The following is a 6000-nucleotide window of genomic DNA, read 5'->3' on the forward strand; positions in this document are numbered from 1 at the left end:
TCGTGGTGCAGTTAACCCTTCAACAGGTTCCTCTGTTGCCATGGCAACATACTGCAGGCTGACTGAGCGGGACGTGAGTGAAAACCCATTTCCTTGACGACCGATGCAAACATCAAATGGTTTGCGTGTGTGTGTGTGTGTGTGTGTGTGTGTGTGTGTGTGTGTGTGTGTGTGTGTGTGTGTGTGTGTGTGTGTGTGTGTGTGTGTGTGTGCGTGCGTGAAGACACCTAAAGCATGCGCTGGTCGTGTGGCCTCTGTTCCCACCAATGATGAAACAAGCTGTAAGTTGGGGGGCAGGATTTCTCCTACTTGATGGTTGGTGTGACTCTTTGTTCTGTGAAAGAAATTGGTTTCTCAAGAAGCACGCTGATAATGTTTCTCACACACACACTCACACACACACACACACACACACACGGATAGGCATGTATCCTCTCATAGCCGTAATGACTGCAGTTGCCATTATCTACCAGCGGTTTGTGGTTGTGTTCGGGAATGTGTAGACATGAAATGAGGACAGCCTCTTGTTCATTCTGCATCTCCCTAGATGAGCCGATGTAGGGGGAGAGAGGGAGACTGAGAGAGAGAGAAATGGAACAAGGTAGGGACGGAGAAAGAGAGGAAGAGAGGAAGAGAGAGAGAGCGACTCATGAGCCAGTTCCCTCGGCATTCTTCTCTCCCTTGAATCGCCCACGCGCTGCCTTCCACCCACATCACTGCAACGGTGATGGAACTTTTCTACCTCCTCCCTCATTAATTTTCTCACTCTGCGCTCCTTTCCTCTCCCTCCCTTCTCGCACTCTCTCCATTTTCTCTCTTGTTCCATTCCTTTATCGTCATCCCTCCTGTTTTTTCCTGTTCATGTATCTCTCTTCCCTTCTCTTCCCCCCCTGCCGTCCTTTGTTTCCCTCTGTCTAATCATTGCTCCGTCTTTTTCTTTTTCCTCTACCTTTCACTGATGGACGCCACGGTTTACATCATTTCACTCCAGGGTCTCCTGTCATGTGTATACCCGATGGGTGTGTGTATATTGTAAATGTATAAGTGCGTGTGCCCTGCACTCCAGTAAAATCCATCTGGCGGGGAAACTAAGCTCCGGAGAGGTGCAAAGGGTTCTCGGCCTAATGTCGTCAAAGACTCCGCTTGATCCCTCTCTGGCAAATAACCCCTCGCTGAATGTCCCTGCAGATTACATGGAAAAGGGGAGCAGAAGGGATTGCACTCATCTGGATGTGATGGTAATGTGAGAGAGTAATACAGTCAATTTAGCCGAGGGATGCTGAGAAAAAATGTGTAAGCTGTGGATATCTGGCTAATTTGATCGTTTGGCCTGTTATGAATACATCTGACTTTGCAAAAAAAAAAAAAACCCAACGATATGTCCGTCTGCTGTAAATCCACCAGGCAGTTCTCTTGTCATTTATCAGCTTCATCCTACTGCTCGAGGTACCTCCACCGAGCTCCGGGGGGGGGGGGATGTGTTGCAGAGCGGGGAAGAGACGTATCCCATCATGCCCAGCGATAACTCCTTATTAAGATCTTCCTGGCTGGTCTGCTCCCCCTTGGGGCGCTGACCTCCTCCAGGAGACGCATCGAAACACATGAAAGGAGAGCCTCCCGAATCTTCCCCTCCACCCCTCCGCCGTGTCACTCCGCATATCTGTCCTTGTATGTCCCTGACCGGCGGCCATTCTTCTGCGGTGATTTGTGTGTTGCTGGCTTGCTGGTACAGATGGTGGTGGGATCTGTACCTTCCCCTTCCTGGCTCTCTTGTTGAACAGCAGAACAAGCCTCAGATATATTCAACAGTGTATCCGAAGCTCCTTCACAAGCGTCTGAGCGCTACAATGGCGTATTCATCCCTGTGGTCATATAGGCCACTGAAGGCTGCTGCCATCACCTCCGAGGTTCAGCTCATAGAGGAGTCATGTGGCTGTTTCCTGTACTCCGTGACCTATTCTGGCGAGTTCACACCCGGGTGTGACACTGCCGCTCGCCAGCAGACAGTGTTGGCGGGGCGGGGAGGCGAGGGGAGGCGAGGCGGGCAGAGATGCAGCCATCTTGGAGGTAGTGGTGCACATCAATGTCTATCTGATGGGTTCACAGAGGGAGCAGTTCATCTTCCTCTACTGTTATTTTATTCATTACTGCCTGTCAGAGAGGGGAACTCACACACACACACACACACACACACACACATGCTCACACACACACACACACACATGCTCACACACATACTCAAACAGCCAAAACAAATGAAGACACTCAAGGCAGGAAGTTGGGAGGAAACACACCCACCTTTTCTGTGCAATGTTGTTTCCACTTTCCTCATCCCTCCTTCCATCTGTCCTCTCATCCTTCTTTTCATCTTTATTTATTTTTTTCCCCCTCCTTGTTTTTTGCGTCACCTCAGCAGAGGCTCTGCTTGTTTGCCTCCATAGTCATTAGTTATACGGCATGCCACTTACGCTCATTACCAGTGCAACATATCCCTTAACACATCTTTGAGTAATGGCTTTGGCGTCTTCGGAGAACGAGGCCGGAGAGACACTGGAGCAGCAGCCCGCCCGAGGTGCTGCTCTTCAGTTTGTGTTTGGCTTTTCGCTTTGTCTGTGTGCGACGAGCTGCTGTGGCCTACTTGGAATATGGGGACAATTAGGAGTCAAGCCCTTTGGCTTTTGCGTTGAGGATTTGCGGATATTTTCGCTTAAGTAAACGCAGCAGATTTCCAACACACACACACACACACACACACACACACACACACACACACACACACCGTGTCACCCTATACTGGTGGGGACCCCTCATTAATTCCTTACTCCATAGCCCTAACCTTAACCGTCCTAACTACATGCCTAACCTTAACCCTTACCCTAACCTTAACCTAATCCTGATTCTAACCTTAACCCTAAACCCAAGTCCTAACCCTAAAATAGACCCTTTTCTTCATGGGGACCCATGAAATGTCCCCACGAGGTAGGTGGTTTCTGGTTTTTCTGTCCTAATGGGGACATTTGGCCCCCATTAAGATAGAAAAACCTGATACACACACACACACACACACACACAGTTGGAGGTAGCTAGCACATAGGAGGTGGTGGGGGAAGAGTACTCCTCCAGGGCCCTGGAGGTATTGTTATCTCAATACTGCTGCTTGGTTTTCATATGACATGTTGCGCGTGAGGAGTTCTGGGTTGGTCAGGGTAGGAACGAAGCCACTGGGCAGAAGGAGAAGGTAAAAGGGAGGCACGAGAGAGGGAAGGAGGGAGGGAGAGATGGTATTCTGTAACCGTCTGGAAGCCTACGCTTACTGGAGCTCAGCAACACTCATTAAGCTGAACCGCCTGCACTGTGAAAGTTCAGGAGATCCAAACTGAAGAGGACTCCTTCCATCTTCATCCTGCAGGGCAAAACAACCCCTGGAGTATGTTTCCTCGCTTTCTGTATGAGATGGAAATACGTTTTGATTTGTCTGCACCAGGTCTTGGTCATAGAGGCTGTGGACTTGTCTGTGGCCATTTTGCAGGGTATCCTTATGCAAGTACCCTATTGTGGACTGTGGAAGACCACGCTTAGTAAAACACACACACACACACACACACACACTAATTTAATTACTACCCTTACTGTTATTATGTGAGTAGATTTTAAGGCATTAATGTGCATCAGAGCAAAACGTATTCAGTTCATCTTCCCTGACTGATAAAATCTCACATAACAGTTGTAGCTTGTACGCGTTGTAGCCACTCTCCATAGGCTGCAGTAGATGTCAATCACACTCCTGCTGCCATAAACTGCATCCATAGGCTTCATAGTGTGCCGAGGGCATTTATTTCTCTTGCGCCTTTGTAACCTACTTGTACCCTGAGAACCAGAGGTATTGGGGGAGCCACTGACTGGAGGCATTACTGATGAGGAAACATAGAGTAAGGTTTTTTTTGGGGGGGAGGGTTTCCCCTTTTTCTCCCCAGTTGTATCTGGCCAATTACCCCACTCCTCCAAGCTGTCCCAGTTGCTGCACCATCCCCAGGGAGGGCTGCAGACTACCACATGCCTCCTCTGATACACGTGGAGTCGCCAGCTGCTTCTTTTCACCTGACAATGAGGAGTTTCGCCAGGGGGCATAGTGCGTGGGAGGATCACGCTATTCCCCCCAGTTCCCCCTCCCCCCTGAACAGGCGCCCCGACCGACCAGAGGGGGCGCTAGTGATCGGCACACATACCCACATCCAGCTTCCCATCCACAGACACGGCCAATTGTGTCTGTAGAGACCCGACCCGACCAAGCTGGAGGATTCAAACCGCCGATCCCTGTGTTGCTAGGCAACAGAATAGAACGCCACACCACCCGGGCACCCCGTACAGTAAGGTTTTTAAAATGAGAAATTCCATTTATGGAGGGAAAATATAAAGGGAAAAACAAATCCCATGCCTCAGTTACAGTATGTCACTGTACATGATCAGACAAGGGCACGGGACACTGAGTATTTCAGAAAGTCGCAGGTTGAAACCTGTCTGCTGACCTTTTTCAAACATTTAGTCGCATCATGGTTGGGGTGTTCAACACCCCCGGAGCTAGAAAGGTTATGGGGTCTTGCTCATAGGCACTTAAAAAGGGCGGCTGCTCGCTGGTGTGCAGACCTGAGAGGAATCCTGAGGTTGACCCGATTTCTTCATATACTACACAGTAGTATATGTAGAGTATTTCTGCATAGTCATGAATAATACAATAAAAGAAATATCTTATCAAATGCATGAATTGATAAATGGATAAGTAAACAACAAATAAACAATAAGCACTAAAAACTTAATAAAATAAGGAAATAAACGTGGCAGACCAGCTCTTGCAGTAGTCAGTAACTGTATGTTTCCGGGGTGGGAAGATGGTGGTGCGGACTCACGTTTGCGGCGGCCTCACCCAGTGCCGACTTTGCAGTGTCTTTGTCCACGTCTGCATCTGAGTTTGTGTCACCGTGTGAATAACTTCATGAGGATTTATGTCTGTGATCGTCGATTTGGCTGGTGGCCCGGAGTGCTGGCGTTGGCTGGGAGCGCGGGGTAGGCTAAGCTAACTCCTAGCACTAGCAGACCGGTGGTTCCGACAGTCATCCTGGCTGGCGTTCGTTCTCTTGGACAGTGACATTTTTGAATTGTGTTGCAAATTTACTGAGTGGACTGTGTTGTTGACTGTTTGTGTGTGTGTGTTTGTTTTTTTGTTTTTGTTTTTTTTTTTTTGCTTCTCTCTTGGTTTGTATGTTTATGATGGTGTCGTTCTTGGGTTTTTTTTTTGGATATGTTTTTTGTCTTTTGTGTTGCACTGCTGTGGGCTGGGAGAAACGAAATGTCTCTTCTGTGTACACAAGCGCATGAATTAGATGACAATAAATTGTCCCTGATTCCTGATAACTGTAAAATATATATTGGAGTTTCATTTCAGCAAGCGTCTGCAGAGTGTATGGACAGGGGCAGGACTCAGTTGTGTGTCTTGTTTCTATGATTGAACACAGAGGGAGGGAGGCACCTATACAAACTGATGTCAAACTCAAGACACACACATACACGTGCACGCATGCATACGTGCACACATGCACACATGCATATGTGCACACACACACACACACACACACTGTCATCTCTCAGTGCAGACATTGGCGAGGATTGGTTGATTTATTTGTCAGTACCTGTCTATTGTGCAGTGGTAACTTGTCTCTCCTTAGTAACAGCTCGGTTTGTGTATCAGTCTACATGTATGTTGACAGATCATAGCGCCGTCGTAACCAGGCATTGTGTGGTGGCAAGTATAGGCAATTAAAGGGACACAAGTGCGAAATCCTACTATTGACTTCGTCTGAATGACTCTATGCTAAGCCGTCCTGTTGCAGCCTAGCTAGTGCTAAGCTAGCGCAGCTGACATGTAGCCACAGCTCGTTACAAGTGACGAGACAGGTAGCTAGTTCAGCAGCGGCTTTAGGCCTGTTAGGAGCTGAGCTTATACTT

At 48.4% G+C, this 6000-nt stretch overlaps 1 protein-coding gene across 1 annotated transcript in view; it reads left to right on the top strand.

The window, feature by feature from the left end:
- The window catches only part of gabbr2 (gamma-aminobutyric acid (GABA) B receptor, 2), a 296990-nt gene that overhangs the window by 42605 nt on the left and 248385 nt on the right, over positions 1-6000 (top strand). The gene's annotated exons all lie outside the window — the stretch shown is intronic.

Source organism: Lampris incognitus, chromosome 18 (assembly GCF_029633865.1).
Source record: "Lampris incognitus isolate fLamInc1 chromosome 18, fLamInc1.hap2, whole genome shotgun sequence".
NCBI classification, from domain to species: Eukaryota; Metazoa; Chordata; class Actinopteri; order Lampriformes; family Lampridae; genus Lampris; species Lampris incognitus.